The sequence below is a fragment of the Cebus imitator genome, unplaced genomic scaffold, assembly GCF_001604975.1.
Source record: "Cebus imitator isolate Cc_AM_T3 unplaced genomic scaffold, Cebus_imitator-1.0 Scaffold331, whole genome shotgun sequence".
Classification (NCBI taxonomy): Eukaryota; Metazoa; Chordata; class Mammalia; order Primates; family Cebidae; genus Cebus; species Cebus imitator.
In genome coordinates this window covers 1,831,197-1,849,719 of record NW_016107646.1, presented here as the reverse complement: position 1 = coordinate 1,849,719, position 18,523 = coordinate 1,831,197, and the positions used below count along the sequence as shown (strand labels likewise).

The window sequence follows — 18,523 nt, the reverse complement described above, 5'->3', positions numbered from 1 at the left end:
CCGTTATCACTTAATGAACATTTGGGTTGTTTCCACTCTTTAGCGATTATGAATAATGCTGCTATGAATATGTGTGTGCAAATTTGCCTTTTAATTTTCTGAAATATATACCTAGCAGTGGGACTGCAAAGATATATTTGACTGCAGCCTTCCTAGTGGGTGTGAAGGAGTATCCCATTGTGATTTTGATTTGTATTTCCCTAACTACTAATGATGTTTGGCATTTTTTCATGTGCTTATTTACTGTATATATTGTTGGATAAATATCTTTTCAAACCCTTTGCTCATTTTAAAATTTGATTATTTATCCTTTTATTATTGAATTGTAGGAGTTTTTTATGTTTTGGATACAAATTATAAGACTATTATGTTTTCATATATAGAGATATGATTTATACATATCAGATATATCATATCAGATATATGATTTGCAACTATTTTCTCCCATTCTGTAGGTTATCTGCACTCTTTTGCAGCATAAAATAGTTTAATTTTTGCAAAGTCCAATATGTTTGTTATTTTGCTTGTGTTTTTGGTGTCATACCAAGAAACCATTGTTTAACCCAAGGTCACAAAGATTTACACCTATGTCTTCTTTTAAGAATTTTACAGTTTTATCTCTTATGTGTAGGTCTATGATCTTTCCTGAATCAACATTTGTGTGTATATTGTATGAGGTGGGGGTTCAACTTCATTCTTTTGTACGTGGCTATCTAGTTATTTCAGCAACATTTGTTGAAAAACATCATTATTTTTGACTTGTAGAATTTGGGTACTGGAAGAGGCTGGTGGGAAAAATATTTTAGATAAATTGGATGGCTAAAATGACCCACACATTTGCCTCTGCATCCCTGTATATGGGCTTCCAAATTTTGTGGCCTCACAAAAAATAATACCTTTAACAACAATGAAAAAAAAAAAAGAGAGCAATTTTAACAAATGATCAATAGAACACAAAAACAAAACAAAGCTAAAGTAGAAAGAAGATTTAGATGTTGGATCCTGAAGCTGTCTGCTTTTTCTTGGGTTTATAAAATGAAAACCTAAAGAAGGGTCAGAAGTACTCATCTGGTAGAAACACTTTAGTAACCTACCCAGGAGGTTGCCCAAATATCCACATAAACCAACTGCTGAACCTAAGGAATCCATTTCCCTGACTGCAGACTGGCAAAGCATCCATAGAGAGGTAAATACTGAAGCTGCTGATACTACACTGATATCTCAGGTACCATTGTGGTCCCAGGGACACAGAAAAAAAAACCTGTTTATAACTCTGGCTACTTGCTTGTCTCTTTTTTCCATAAATTGCATCTCATTATATTGCCCAGGTTGGCCTCAAACTCCTAGGCTCAAGTGATCCTCATATCCCAGCCTCTCAAGTAGCTGGGACTACAGGTGTGCACCAGTGTGCCAAGCTCTAACTTTATTTTTGAGACTCAGACCTTGGGCCACTTTTGCCAGGATGTTCTTCTTGACCCTTGTTGATGTGAGGTGCCTCTCATCATTACTTTTAGAATATCCTCTACATTTTGCCATTATCAGGCACCTATTTATATTATTTTTGTAGTTACCCGCTTAGGTATCTGTTATAGTTCAGTGAACTGTAAGCTCTGGACTGTCCTATATTTTCATATTCTACCTAAACTACTGTTTGGTCTACAGGAAGTACTAACTGAATGCTGAAGGAAGTACAAATATTTCATCTCAAAATATGGTTCCTAGGTGTGATGAGTATTTTACATTAAAAACCCTTAAGAGGTCAACAAGTACTAGAAGAGACATTTCCACTATCTATATAAAGATGAAGCTGCCCCACTAAGGAGAAAAATTGTTCTTGTTCCCCTCTTTGTTATGTCATTGTCCTTTATAGGGAAGAGGGCCAAAAATATAATGACACCTGAATAGACCCTTTTTCAAGACAGAGACTGTCCCAAGGTCATTTAAGTTATACATATAAATATTTACAAGTTATTCTCTGTTCTGTGATCCAGTCATTCTCCCTAGTAATCATTTATTGCCCCCTCAATAGAATTCCTGTTCTATCCCTTCCCATAACCTGTTTTACCAGGATCTAAGCCTTCATTCTTTCTGTGACCTTGAGATGGTTTATAAGCTTCCGTACCTTATTGAGATGCTGGGTGTTCACTCTGAAGGCTCCCATGTATATACATTAAATAAATTTGTATGGCTTTTCTATTAATCAATCTGCTACATGTCAGTTTTTCAGATAACCTTTAGGGGGCCAAAAGCCTATGGCCCCCACAATGTTTAATGATGTAATGAAGAAAATATGAATGAATACAAGTCTGTCACCATTTTCTGATTAATTCTCACAGGCTCATCAAATTCATTTATCCAAACAATCCATTAACTCCTCTCAGACATGCTGTATTCCCTGTCTTAGATAATGGCTCTATAATCCACCAAGTGGCTTCAGTCAGAAATCTGACTTTTTGACTCCTCATTTCGTTCCCTCTTTCTCTGGTCCCAAGCCAAAAACTGATTAAGTTCTGTCAATTTTAGTTCTAAAACATTGCTTGATTCCAACCCCCTTCTCTCTAACATTCCATCCATTCCCTATTTTCCTCCACCATGTCTTTGATATCATTCAGTTATTATAAAGCTGCCTAAATGGTTGCCCTATCTAGATTGTATTAAATTTGTATTAAATCAATTTAATACAATTTAATACAATTTAAAATTGTATTAAATCAATTGTCTTTTGATTTAATACAGTCTCCACAGACTAATTTCCAAATAATTTGTTTTAAATGCAATCCTGAGTGGCTCACTCCTACTTAAAATTCTTTATTGACTCCTCCTTACCTAAGAAAGAAAAGACCAAGCTCCTCAGAGTGAAAAAAAAAAAAGTTCTTGCCTTTCCTTATCTGTGGCCTTGCCTACCTCCTCATACTTTACAGTTCCAGAAATATCTGAGTTTGCAGAGCCCACTTCCCCCAATCCATGCTGTTATATCATTAGGCCTTGTTCATATGGCTCCCTTTATCTAATATACCCTTTCTTTACCAGTCTAATCAGCAGGATACTACTTCAGCATTTTCTCCAAGAAGTTGATTCACAAGGCTAGGCCAGGGGGGAGGCAGAGCAAGACAGCTAAACAGAAGCCTCCACCAATCATCCTGCCCACAGCAACACCAAAATGAACAATTATCCATAAAAAAAAGGGCCTCAATAAGAACCAAAAATCAGGCAAGCAATCACAGTACCTGTTTTTAGCTGAGTATCACTGAAAGAAATACTGAAGAGGGTAGGAAAGACAGTCTTGAACTGCCAATGCCAGTCCTCCTCCATGCCCACCCAAGGATGGCTGTGTCTCACAAAGAACTTGTGCATTTTCGGGAGGGAGAGCACAGTGATTGTGGGCCTTGACATTGGAACTCATGCTACCCTATTACAATGGAAATCAATACCAGGCAGGGCTCAGCTGGTGCCCATGTAGGGAGCATTTAGACCAGCCCTAGCCACAGGAGAATCATCTGTGGGCAGAACCTGAGTTCTGGCAAGCCTTGCCACTGCAGGCTAAAGTACTCTGGGGTCCTAAATAAATGTGAAAGGCAGTCTAGGCCACAAGAACTGCAATTCTGGGGCAAGTCCTGGTTCTGTGCTGGGGTAGCAGCCAGTGAACTTGGGGGGCATACAATCCAGCCAGACACCAGATGGGCCAGCTAAGGAAGTGCTTGTGCCACCCATCCTCCAATCCAGGCAGCACAGCTCACAGCTCTGGGAGAGAAGAGGGAGAGTAAAGGGGATTTTGTCTTGCAGCTTGGATACCAGATCAGCCACAGCAGGATGAGACACCAGGCGGAGTCCTGAGGCCTCCATTCTAGGCCCTAGCTCCCAGATGACATTTGTAGACACATCTTGAGCCAGAAGGGAACCTGTGCCTTGAAGGGACCTAGTCCTTGCAGGATTCATCACCTGCTGACTAAAGAGCCCTTAGGCCTTAAATAATTAGCAGCAGCACCCAGGCAATACTCACCACTGGGCTTGGGTGAGACACTCAAAGACATGCCGGTTTGTATTGTGACCCAGCACATTCCCAGCTATGGTGGCTATAGGGAGGGACTCATGCTTAAGAAAAGGAGAGAGAAAAGTAAAGGGGAGTTTGCCTTGCAGCTTAGGTACCAGCTAGGCCACAGTGGGAAAGAGCACCAAGTGGTTTCTTTGGATTCCCAATACCAGGCCTTGGTTCTTCAATAGCATTTCATTTCTGGGCCTGCCCTGAGCCAGAGTGAAGCTGAACTGCCTTGAGGAGAGTCTCAGGCCTGGCAGCATTCACCACAAGCTGACTGAAGAGCCCTTGGGCCTTGTGGAAACATCTGTGGTAGCCAGGCAGTGCTCACTGCAGGCCTGGGATGGTGGTTGCCATGGGGAGAGACTCCACTGTTTGTGGAAAGGTGAGGGAAAAGTGGGAAGGACTTTTTTTGTTATTGCTTGGGTGCCAGCTTATACTTAGTAGAATGGAGTACCATGTAGATTCCTAAGGTTTCTGACTCCGGGCCCTGGCTTCTGGACAGCATCTCTGGACAGCATCGCTGGACGTACCTGGGACCAGAGAAATCTCACTGCCCTGTAGGGAAGGACACAAGTCTGGCAGGTTATAGAGTCCTAGGGCCTTGAACGAACACAGGCGATAGCCAGGCAGGAGTTTTTATGGGTCTTGGGTGAGGCCCAGTGCTGTGCTGGCTTCGGGTATGACTCAACACAGTGGCTACCAGCACTGTGGAGGCCATGGAGCTTGTGTTACCTTCCTTAGCTCCAGGCAGCTCAGGACAGAGAGACTCTGTTTGTTTGAGAGAAAGTAAGGAAAGAAAACAAAAGTCTATGCCTGGTAATCCAAAAAATTCTTCTGGATCTCATCCAAGACCACCAAGGTGGCACTGCTGTGAGTGTGCAAGAGCCACAGAATTACTGGGCTTGGGGTGCCCCCTAATGCAGATTTGGCTACAGTGACCAAAAGCTTAGATCACAACACCCAAGTCTCTTTGTATACCTGGAAGGCTTTCCTAAGAAAGACAGGCACAAACAAGCCCAGACCATGAAGACTGTAATAAATACCTACCTATCCAATGCCAAGACACTGATGAACATCCACAAGCATGAAAACCATCCAGGAAAACATGACCTAACCAAACGAACTAACTAAAGAACCAGGGACCAATCCTGGAGAGACAGATATGTGACCTTTCTTTCAGACAGATAATTCAAAATAGTTGTTTTGAGGAAACTCAGCAAAATTCAAACCAATGCAGAGAAGGAATTCAGATCCTATCAGATAAATACAACAAAGAGATTGAAATAATTTAAAAGAAGCAAAAATTTTGGAGTTGAAAAATGCAACTGACATACTGAAGAATGCATCAGAGTCTCTTAACAGCAGAATTGATCAAGCTGAAGAAAGAATTAGTTTGAAGATAGGCTATTTGAAAATACACAGTTAGAGGAGACAAAGAGAATGAATGGGTGGTCCCTAGGGCTTAAGGCAACCCTTGGACAACAGCTAATAAGGAACTAGAAACCTCAGTATTAAAGCCACAAGGAACTAGATTATGCGAAAATGAGTTTGAAAGTAGATTCTTTCCAGGAGCCTCTAGATTAGAAACCAGGCCAACTGGCAGTCTGATTTTGCTGAGACCCTGAACAGAGAACTGGCTGAACTCATCTAGACTTCTGGCCATAGAATTGTGAGATGATAAATTTGTGTTGCTACATTTGTTGTAATTTGTTATGCATCAATAGAAAAGTAATACAAATTCCACATGCACATTTGCCCACATGGCATTTCCAGTTTGAAAAGCAATTAAAATGAAGTTTCAAGACCTAGGTATATTTGTTGAAGTTTTGTTTATCTCTCCCCACAAAGGAAAGATATCTAATATATCTTAAAACATCTAATGATGTTAGTTGCCTACTCCTTCTTTTTAAAAATTGTTTCAGCATTCTAGCAATGATGGAACCTGTCTCTTCCACTGAATGCAGCTACAAAATCTGGCCAAACAACAACAACAACAACAAAAACAACAACAAAACAGCTGTAGAACCTACACAGAGCAGCTATTTGAAAATTCTGTAAAGTGTATGGTAACAGGTAGATTGAGGAAGAAGACTAGAATTTAAAATAATACCAAAATGGTGATGAGTTTCTAATTTTTCCTCCCCTAACCCCTGATCCTAGACTAATGGCAGTCCAAAGCCCAGAAGTGGATATCATGTGGAGATAAAGTACAAGGAGAAGCCCTCTATTTCTGGCTTCAAGGAGTGTGAAGGAGTCTGCTAAAGCTGAGAGGGACTATGGAAATCTATTGTTTTCCTTTTTTCTTTTCTTCACTTCCCTGTCCTCCAGAAAACAGAAGAGGAGAGAATACTTCTTAATTAATTTTCTAAGACCATAATTGCTGATATCAAAAGTTGACATAGACAGTATAAAAAACAATATACAGGGATATTGCTCAAGAAGAGACATAAAAATCCTCAAAAAAGTTAGCAAATCAAATCCATCAGCATACAGAACAACCACAACCAAAATAGAGGTTGTTCTAGATCTAGAAGCCAGGATGAATCAATGTAAAAAATATTAACAGTTTACAACAATAACAAAGAGTATCAATTGATATAGAAATTTTTTTTTGAAAAATTCAATATCTATCGTAATAACTCTAGGCAAACTATCAATAGAGGGAAACTTAACCTGATAAGGGATATATATGAAAAGCCTACACTAACATCATAATTATGAGGAAGTGAATGCTTTCCCCTGAAGAACAGAAACAAGGCAAGGATGTCCATTCTTACTACTTATATTCAACATAGTATTGGAAATCACAGACAGTGCAACAAGAAAAGAAAAAAAGGGCACAAATAAAAAAATAAAACAATGCCTATTTACAAATGACATAATTGACCATGCAGAAAACTCAACAAGAATCTACAGAAAAGCCCCTAGAATTAATAAGTGAGTTTGGTAACAAGATCATCACACAAAAATCAACTGAATTTCTACAAACTAACAACGTGCAGCTGGAAAACAAAAAAGTCTTAAGATAAATGATAGTATTTAAAACATATCCAAATAATAGAAACACAGGTATATATCTAATCAAACAGTCAGAGGATCTGCATGCTGAAAACTACAAAATGTGGATAATAAATTTTAAAAGATCTACATAAATAGAGACATACCATACACATGCCGTATTCATGAACTGAAAGGCAGCCAACATAATAAAGATATCAGTTTCTCCCAGATTGATGTGTAGATTTCACACAATTCCAATTATAATCCCAGAAATATTTATTTTAAATATAGAGACACTGCTTCTAAAATTTACACAGTAAAGCAAAGGAACTAGAATAACCAAAACATTTTTGAGAAATAACAACATTGGAGGACTAAAACTACCTGATTTTAAGACTAACTATCAGCAATTATGATCAAGACAGCATAGTTTTGGAGAAGGAATATATATGTACCTTAGTGGAACAGAATAGAGTCCAGAAATAGGGCCTAAACAATTATTATTAGTTGCTTTTTAAAATAAATGCAAAAACAATTCAATGGAGAAAGGTAGTTTACAGATGGTATTGAACATCTGTATACAAAAAAAAGGACCTTAAATTCATACTGCATACAAAAATTAACTCAAAATGAATCATGAATTTAAATATAAATGTAAAATTAGAAAGCTCTTAAAGAAGATAACATAGGAGAAAATCTTCAAGTCCTAGAGTTCGTATACATGATACCAAAAAAGCATAATTAATTTAAAAATTTATAAGCTGGACTTCACCAAAATTAAAAACTTTTCCATTGTAAAGGGTAGTATTAAGAGAATGAAAAGAGGAGCTATGTAGTGAAAGAAAATATCTGCAAATTACATATCTGACAAAAGACTTGTATCAAAAAAAAAAAAAGAAAAAAAAAAAAAAAAAAAGCGAGTGAAAAAATGAGGGCCTACATCACAGTGGACAGAGCACTGGAGGGTAGTGGAAAAAAAAAGCCATAAAGAAGTATTACAACTCAGCAATGAGAAAATAATCTAATTTTTAAATCAGCAAAAGACTTGGACAGTTCACCAAACAGGATATATGAACAGCAGATAAGCACAGACTGTACAAAAATGTTCAACATCATTAGTTATTAGAGAAGTGCAAATTAAAATGGCAATGAGATACCTATTGGAATGACTAAAATAAAAAATACCGTCAATACAAAGTGCCGGAGAGGACACAGAGCCACAGGACTCTCATATGTCACTGTTGGGAATGCCAAAGGATACAGACACTCTGGAAAACATTTTAGCAGTTTCTTACATGACTTGTATAACCCAGCAATCCCACACCTAGGTATCCCACTATAGAGGAATAAAAACTTATATTCACACAACTTATACAAATGTTATAATCGTGCTATCCATAATCACCAAAATTGGAAACAGCTTAGCTGTCCTTCAGGGGATGAATTATTAAACTGTGGTACATCCAAATAATGGAATAGCACATAGCAATAAAAAAGAATGGACTTCTCATACATGCAACAACTTGAATCAATCTCAAAAGCACTATATGACTGAAAAAAAAGTCTCAAAAGTTTACATGCCATATGATCCCATCTGTATGACATTCTCAAAAAGGTAAAATAAATAAGAAAAATACTAAAAATAATGAAGAGCAGTGGTTGTCAAGGGTTAGGGTTTGAGTGAGAGTGTATGTATAAAGGAGTGCCAGGAAGGGTTTTTTGAGGATTACAGAACTATTATATATTCTTACTATGGTTTAGGTATGGTTTGTTTGTCCCCACAAAATCTCATGTCGAAATTTACTCTCTAGTGTGGTGGTGTTGGGAGGTTGGGCCTGGTGAGAAGTGTTTAGCAAGGGGGCGGACCCCTCATGAATATGTCCTCCTTCAGGGTGAGTACATTCTTATTGTGTTAGGTATCATGAGAGTTGGTTGTTAAAAAGAGCATGGCAGTCCTCCACCCCCACTTTGTCTCCCAACATGTGATCTCTGCATAGGCCAGCTCCCCTTCACCTTCCACCATGAGTGAAAGCAGCCTAAGTCCCTTACCAGATGCAGATGTCCAATCTAGAACTTCCTAGCCATCCATGATTGTGAGCCAAATAAACCATTTTTCTTTATAAATTCATAGAACTGTATATCACAGTCAATTTTACTATTAATTTTTAAATTATTTCAATGACTTTGTCATATGGATGACAGAATAGTTTTCCCACTCCATTTCATTGGTCTTTATCCTCATGTGTATCTCTCAAAAGACTAAAAGTACTGAATGGCCCATGGATATTTTACACAGGGGAAGCCCATAAGTTTTTCATGTTTCCTTTCTACTCTCTACAGTCCCTCCAACATGGTAGTATAACATTTACGCTGAGCCCTTTAACCTTCTGCAGAAAGTGAGAAAGCTGGAATGCTATTCCTAAATGTTAGAAATGTCATAGCACCATTCCTGATCCTATTAATTCCAAAGGTTGTACAGATAAAATTTAGAAACTTTAATACCCAGAGTCAGTTAAACTTGTAAAATTCAAAACCACAGGTCAATTTGGCATGTTACAAAGTAGTTAAATCAGGAAAATTAATATATTCTTTCATATAACTTTGCTCATATTACAAAATAAATTTTAAAATAAAGTTATTTTTATCATTACAGTTTGAATTCTGGTAATTCAGATAAAATAATATAAATATGACCATATTGGTGAATTTCAGCTGTGAATCTATTTAAATTATATTATTAATCTTATTCTACCAAACAACTTCGAATAGTCTGAAAGCAGAAAGATCTACTTCCCAAGGCAACATGAAGGGGCATCCCACAATATTTATTCAGTACAAATACAGTATACCTCAAAATAGAGATGGCAAATCAATAATTAATTACAGTTGCCTGTTTTATTTTGTAAGAGTAATGAATCTCTATTAGATCACTAGTACATATATAACAACCAGGACTAAATATTTTATTTATTTATTTTGAGACAGTCTTGCTCTGTTGCCCAGGCTGGAGTGCAGTGGCATGGTCTTGGCTCACTACAACCTCCGCCTCACAGGTTCAAGCAATTCTCATGCTTCGGCCTCCCAAGAAGCTGGGAGTACATGCGTGTGCCACCATGCCTGTCTAATTTTTTGTATTTTTAGTAGAATGGTGTTTTGCCATGTTGGCTAGGCTGGTCTCAAACTCCTGGCCTCAGGGAATTGCCTATCTTGGCCTTCCAAAGCGCTGGTGTGAGCCACCATGCCCGAACAGGACTAAATATTTCAGGAACAAGAAAATCTGAAGCAATCTTGGATCTCTGTCTCTCATACTTCGTCCCAAAAGTCTTAGTGAGGTTTTAAACTTTAATAACTTCAGCAGCATAAAAATGCTGCAGAATTATTTAAAAAACATAATTTGAAAAGTTTAATTATGTAAATCTTTTATATATTTATTTCGTTTTGTGAATTTGAACAATAAATTTTTAATGTTAACTTTCTGTGGTGCTAGTTTCTGGATGACCCTTTCTCAGAGCAGTGGATTTGGACACTTGGTCACTAGATCTATCTTTCCTATAAGGTTATGTCAAAACTTATTTGTGTATCAAAACTTCATTCTTTTGATGACCTTAAATTTAGTAATTTAGGATTACAAACACAACCTCTCAGAGAACAACAGTTAGTGAAAGTTTTTAGAAAGTCTGAAAATCTAGTAGAGCTGTATGTAGTCCCAAACAGTTGCTATATTAACTTATTTTTTTGAGACAGGATCTTGCTCTGTTGCCTAAGCTGGAGTGCAGTGGCACTATGCTAGCTCACTGCAGCCTCAATCTCCTAGACTCACATGATTATGTTAATGTTAAATAAGAAACAAATTGTTATTTAAGACATTTAAGTAATTTACTTTTCAAATTTTTTTTTGTATATTTGTTTCCATACAGTACATACAGTGCAACCTCTGTACAAGATGTACGCTAGTAGGCCACAAAGTCCCTCACCCTGGAGGGACTGAACCACATAGAGACACTGCTGAGCCACATTACTTACAAACACATTTTGTGCAACGTGTGAACACAGTGGCTAGCGCAGTCCCATTTGGGCAAGTCGGACAAGATGATAGGCCAAGAACCAAAAGAGCAGAGTTAAAATTACGCTATATTGTAATACTAGGGATTCCATTAAAAAGTACGAGGTCCACCAAGAGACAGGAGGCAGGCACCAGAATGAGAAGCATCACAAGTGAAACAGCACCCTTTATTGTCATATAAAGTACATTAACATGTTTCTCTGAACTTTCACATCCTTGATCTAGCCAGTTGTTTGGTCAAAAATTAGTCTTCATTGCAAATATTTTCAGTCTAATAATGACAGGAAGGTTATTTTTACAAACAGAAAAAAATATGCAACAATAGTGTCTGGTATTTTTTTAACTTAAAAAATGAAAGTAAAAATTGAGCATTCCACTTTTTCTGTTTTTTGATACTTTTAAAAAATTGACAAAAAATATTAATCTGATCACTAAGATAAAAACATTAAAGAAATGGACTAGAACAGTTTTATTTAACAGAGAAACAGTGGGAGCTATAAAGAATAATGTTTTACAGGAACTGGAAATATAACTGGATAGGGAACCAGGCACAGATTGTTACTGTAAATTTTATTCCAATTATTATCAGATTCTTATGTTTAAGAGTTTAGAATTGTGTTATAATCTTCATTGAACTTAATAAATAGATTACTTTCAAAGTTTTGATTTTAGGAATATGCAGTAATAGAGAATCTCCCAGCTGAGTCATTTATTTCTCTGCCAGATCTAATTTCTCACCGTTTTCAGAACATACTCTATATCTTTAAGTAAGCCCATGCCTGCCAATTATTAGATTCTAATCACCCTTCAAAACTTTCTGAATAGCTACCAGGAAACAGAATGATGGAATGACTATTGAGTTAAAAGATTAGACAAATGCAAATAAATTATACTTATTTTATGCTCCTATCATCTAAGAGGATGACTTAATAGTGAAAGGAAAAGAATCATAATGTAATAATGAAATCAGAGAGGGAATTTAAGCCCCAGAGGTGATTCCCATAAGTTTATGTTAATGTACACCTTGTGGGGGACCAAACATCAACTGGAAAAGTTTCCTGAAAACTGTTCCAGCTCTTTTCTCATTTAAAATGTTCCAACTTTACTTGACCCATTAGTCATCATATTACATTTATGATGTATTATGAAATCTATTACCAAAAACCCAATGAATTCAATATGGCTTGTTATACTCAAATCATAACACTTATGAAAGAAAACTTCTTTGTTAAGTGTTTCTTCTTTTGGAATTTTATTTGCAAAAGATAAAAAAATTTTTAGACAAGCAAGGCTTACAAGAAAACATTCAGTGCATATATGGGTGGCAATGTACAGACACAGAAGTGATGTTTTATTCACCATTTTAGTAAATGTAAAACACAGAACTCGCAAACCCATAATCAAGGTTGACCTTAAGTATTATAACAGCCCTGGTAAAAAATATTTTTATTACTAGGTCATAGTACTTTTTTCTCTTATTCAACAATTCAAATTCAGATTTTTGTTATAGTGTCCAAGTAAAGGTATTCATGATGACAGTGGACAATGGAGATGAAGTATTCACAGGTGTGAGAGCTAGAAAACATGGAAAGCTGCCCATGACAATGAGATGGATGTGTTTTCATTGAAGGTATGAAGTGTAAAGACCTCAGCGATGGCAAACATGTGTCCTTTAATTAATGATGGTACACAAAGTGGAACAGGGTATATGCTGTTTTATGTGCTATGAGGAAGCTCAGAGACATGAAATGAAAGGTTCCTGACTTGAGTAAGTCAGCAGCACTTCATGATACTTACCAGTGGGATCTGGGCATCATCACTACTAGTAAAATTACTCAGAAACGTATTTTTATGATCAAGCGTTGAGTTTCTAAATTTCATTATCCTCCCCAAATCGCAACACAAAAGTTCTAATTATAGAGTAACCGCACTGATTTCTAAAGTAAATGTACTGAACTAAACTCATCAAAATAAGTTTCCCGCCCTCTAAGTAATAACGTTAAGGGCTAACTATATTCCACTACTCCAATAAATTTGTAACTTTTTTGGTGCCTATGTCTTCCTTTGTTTGTTTCACTATTCTCAGTGATGGCATATACTTATTCTTGAAGACAAACATGATTTTTAGAAACAGCCAAATGTGGTTTTGAGATAAACTTAGTGAAAATGGTATTACCAAGCTGCTTATGAAAAAAGGAGAGATCAGCATGAATGGAAATGAGAAGGAAAATATTCCAGAAGAAAACAGGACTTAGGTTAACCTAAAGGTAGCGCAGAATTAGAGTGGGCAAAGAAAAAGGGTGTAAGAATTCCACACTAAGAGAGCAACAAGCTTTAAAACATCTAGAGAAGCCAGTTTATAGAGGTTCCCATTGCCAATGGGGAGACAACTTGAGAATCATTTAAATTAATGAGTTCAAAATAATATCAAACAATATCAACTAACTAGGCACCACTGGAATATGCTAGAAAATGAGTAAATAAAGGGAAAGAATTAAGCATTTATCCTGCCTTTTTGGATGAGCAATAATACTGAGTACCCAAATAGTAGGTTGGGGAGTGTTTCTCTTCAAAGAAGTATGCCAGCTAATATATGAAAAAAGAATGCTAGAATCAGAATATCAGTATTTATAACCTTCAGTGAATTTAGGCATTGAGCACCAGTGGGTGCTGGCATCACAAAAAGAGAGACCTTTTGACATTATATGCTTCCTGATAGAACTATACAAAACCTCTTGCAAAGCACTTTTGCTTAAAAAAAACACCTGAATCAGATTAAGCCAAATGACCAATTTATGTGTAAGACATACAGAGGACAGGTGCAGAGAGGGTTGGGGGCTGAGGAGAGTTTTGACTGGCTCAACTGAGGGAGGGATTCAAATAAATTTAATTCAAATAAATTTGATTTATTTGATTGAAATAAATGTGGCAGGGGAGGCAAATCTAGTAAGGGCATAGAAGACAGCATTATTGAGCAAATAGAGAATCTGAAGTTAGGGCTACCAGGAAACAGAATCAGAAAGTGATCAAACATTAAACCTATACCAGAGAAGTAGCAGGCATAATGGGGGACTATTTCGAAGAAAAAGTAGAAGGACTTGAAATAAAAATAAGGATGACCTGAAGATGGTAGTAAACTGGGAGAGGACATGACCAGAAAAACTTTCCTATTATCAGCAGTTGTAAAAAAAGTTTGAAGACTATACTAAGGGAAGAAGTGAACAAGGAGAGAGAAGAGAGAAATGGCTTAATTTACTGTGAACATGTTTAAATAACAAAGCATATCTACTAGTCAGATGCAGAAAGTCTTAGAGTTAGGTAAGTCAAAAGAGCTGCATGTGGAAGTTGTTGGCATAAAAGAGACTATTGTATAGGGATAAGAAAGGAAGGCTCAGAACTATGTCAATGGAAAGACATGGGGCTGGAGAGCTAGAGAAAAGAGAACTGCAGGCAGAAAGCTGAAAAGTTAAGAGTTAGGATAAGCCAGACAATGTTCTTTATCTCTTCCAACTTAGCTTACTCCATGTTCCTAGGAAGATATCTCCCAATTACTCTCATTCTTTTCTGTAGAAGAAAGAATTCTAACAGAATTAGGCTACATGAAGAAATAAAAAAATTTAAATAACTGTTACTCTACTGACTTCTCTGCGTGAGACTTAGTACTGGCCCCCTACCTCCTTGCCACCTGCACAACCAGCTTCTGTGACTCTTTGAGTTCTATTACTTAGCCAAGTAGTTGAGAGGTGTAGTCCCTTGAGGGCACCATTTTCAGCCAGATAATTTTTCTAATTTCTTCCTAAAATACAAGTTATAATTGAAAAACAAAAGTTGAAATAATAAAAGTCTTTTCCCTGTTTAAAAATTCTTACTCCATTCCCTATTTGACATTCTGATATTAAGTGTACCATTTCATTTTGATAAATCACAGAGAAAACAAACTATGATAATATAGTGCTGACAGTGGAAACTGGAACCCATAAAATTCAGGAAATGTAAAAGTCAAGGTTCTTACAGTTCCACATTAACTAGTTTACATTTCTTAAATGTGGAAGATAGCCTGCTAGTATGGCTGTAAAATTGAATTAAGAATAAAGGCAGAACTTTCATGAGTAGGGTATAGGCCTTAGCCCTATTTCTGGCAAGAGAGAAGGAACAGAGGATTAAATATCATTTAAAAATAACATTTTGGGCAAGATTAAGAGAAATAAATTACTTAAATTAACTTTTTTTTTCTTGAGACCGAGTTTTGCTCTTATTGCCCAGGATGGAGTGCAATGGCAGGATCTCGGCTCACTGCAACCTCCACCTCCTAGGTTCAAGCGATTCTCCTGCCTCAGCCTCCCAAGTAGCTGGGACTACAGGTGTACACCACCATGCCTGGCTAATTTTGTAGTTTTAGTAGAGATGGGGTTTCACCATGTTGGCCAGGCTGGTCTTGAACTCCTGACCTCAGGTGATCCACCCATAGCAGCCTCCCAAAGTACTGGGATTACAGTCGTGAGCCACTGCACCCATCTTAAAATATTTATTTGACTTTAATCTTCTCGAATTTAAAAATCATATTATGAGGGTGGAGCAGATGGTGGAAAAGGACTCTTCAGTGATCATCCCCTCATAGCAACATCATTTTGAAGAACTATCCACACAAGAAAGTATCTTTACGAGAGTAAAGAAATGAGATGAGAGATCACAGTATCTGGTTATATCATAATAATATGAAAAGATGTACTTAAGAGGACAGGAAGGACATTCCCTGTGTCACCTTTCCCCCATCTCCGAGTAGCAAATTCAGAGAGACACTGCTTGGGGGAACTCAAAGGAAGTGAATGTAGCACTTTGTCTTGGTCTCGAACTCTGGGCCTGCCACAGTAAAATCCAGCATCAGGCAGACTCCTGTAGCCCATTATTTAGGTCAGTACCAATGCACTGAGCCTCTTGACCTGGCCCAGTGTTAGGCAGGATCCCATAGCCTCTGTGAAACAGGCTTGATCACTGGCCTGCATCACTACCAACTATCTACAAGGCCTTTGGTTTCAAATAAACCTCAATGGCCATGGGCTTTGAATATGCTCCAGCACTGTGCCAACCTTGGTGGCCATGGGATTCCATCCTGGTGTTGGGTTGGTGTGGCAGGCCTAGGTGTAGGGTGCCTTCTAGAGCTTCGGTGGCTGTGGCAATCATGGACTTAGGGACAATGTCAGACAATCTGACCAAAAAGTTATAGACAGGCTGTTTAAAGGCATTCTTAGACAAAGCTAGACTGCAAAGACTGGAATAAGAAGCTACTTCTTCAAGGTGTAGACACTGATGCATGACTACAAGAATAAAAAAACAAAACTGGAAACATGACATCATCAAACAAAACAGAGTGCTAGTGACCAACCCCCCACCCTAGAATAGAGATACATGAACCGCTCAACAAATACTTCAAAATAATTGCTTTAAGGAAACTCAATAAACTTCAAGAAAATAGAGAAACAATTCATAACATAAGAAAAACAATTAGTGACCAGAATGGGAAATTTAAGAGATTGAAAGATTAACTTAAAAAAACAACAACCAGAAATCCCACAGCTGAAACTACAATTAACTAAATGAAAGATGCAAAAGATAGTATCTATAGCAGAAGTGATCAAATGGAAGAAACAATCTATGAACTCAAAGACAGATTATTTGAAAATATACAGGCAAAACGTATACAGTAAAGGAATAAAGAAAGTTTATAGGAATCATGGGACAGCATCAAAAGGGAAAATTTTGGGTTACTGGTATTTAAGAGGATATAGAGAGAGATAAAGGATTAGAAAGCATATATAAATAAAGAATAGCAGAAACCTTTCCAAACCTGGAGAAATATATACATATCCAGGTACAAGAAGGTCAAAGGTCTTCAATCAGATTCAATACAAATAAGACTACTCAAAGACATATTATAATGAATCTATCAAATATCAAAGACAAAGACAGGATCCTGAAAGCAGCAAGAAAAAAGAAGCAAAGAACATAGAAAGATATTCTAATACACTAAGCAGCAGACTTCTCAACAGAGAAGTAATACTACAGGCCAAAGGAGAATGGGATGATATATTCAAAGTGCTGGAAAAAAAACAAACAAACTCACCTGCAAACCAAGAATACTGTACCTACCAAAGTTGTCCTTTAATGAAAGAGAGAGAAAAACTTTCCTGGATAAAAAAAAAAGCTGAAAGAGTTAATCACTACCAGACCAGTCTTACAAGAAATGCTAAAGAGGGTTTTTCAAGCTGAAAGAAAAGGATGATAATAACATAAAAATATCTGAATGTATAAAAATCACTGGTGAAAGTAAGTATACCATCAAAGGCAGACTACTCTAATATTGTAATGGTGGTGTGTAAATTATATCTTTAGTGTGAAGATTCAAAGATAAAAATATTAATAATGCCAATTTGTTAAGGACTATACAATATACATACATGTAAATTTTGAAATAAAATATTCAAAATGTGGAGGGAGGTAGTGGAGTATACAAGTAGAGGTTTTTTTGTGTATGTGATCAAAGATAAGCTGTTATTTGCTTAAAATAACCTGTTATAACTATACCTTTTTAAAAAAAATATGCCTCATGGTGCTCGCTTCGGCAGCACATATACGAAAATTGGAATGATACAGAGAAGTATGCATGGCCCCTGCGCAAGGATGACATGCAAATTCGTGAAGTGTTCCATATTTTTAAATGTACCTGCCCAGCAGCTCTGAATGAACAACGGAGCTCACAGCTTAGCATCTGAGCTCCTATAAAGAAGAGACTGTCTCCTCAAGCAGCTCCCTGACCCCTATATATCCAAAGAGCCACTTCATAAAGGAGAGATCAGATTGACACTTGGCGGGTATCCTTCTGGGACAAAGATAGCAGAAGAAGAAAACTGGTAACAACCCTTACTGTTCAGCAGCTGCTGCAGGTGATCCCCAGGCACGCAGGGCCTGGAGTGGACCTCAGCAGACCTACAGCAGAGGGGCCAGACTGTCAGAAGGAAAACTAAGAAACAGAAATAACCTCATCATTAACAAACAGAATGTCCACTCAGAGACCCAATTGGAAAGCCAGCAACTACAAAGTCGACAGGTGGATAAATCCATAAAGATGGAAAGAAACCAGCGCAAAAAGGATGAAAATACCCGAAACCAGAACACCTCTCCTCCTACAAGTGTTCACAACTCCTCACCAGCAAGGGAACAAGGTTCGATGGAGAACAAGTGTGATGAAATGACAGAATCAGACTTCAGAAAGTGGGTAGGAAGAAACTTTTGTGAACTTAAAGAACATGTTCTAGCCAAATGCAAAGAAACTAAGAACCTTGAAAAAAGATTTGACGAAATGCTAACGAGAATGGACAAAATAGAAAGGAATATAAGTGAATTGATGGAGCTGAAAAACGCAACAC

General features: G+C 37.2%; 1 protein-coding gene and 1 non-coding gene across 2 annotated transcripts in view; one reads left to right on the top strand and one right to left on the bottom strand.

Moving 5' to 3' along the window:
- VPS13B (vacuolar protein sorting 13 homolog B) overlaps nucleotides 1-18,523 on the bottom strand; it is an 829,147-nt gene that overhangs the window by 169,597 nt on the left and 641,027 nt on the right. The gene's annotated exons all lie outside the window — the stretch shown is intronic.
- Nucleotides 17,707-17,812, top strand: LOC119467788. Its single transcript, XR_005196411.1, has one exon. It is a non-coding gene; the product is annotated as a U6 spliceosomal RNA (small nuclear RNA).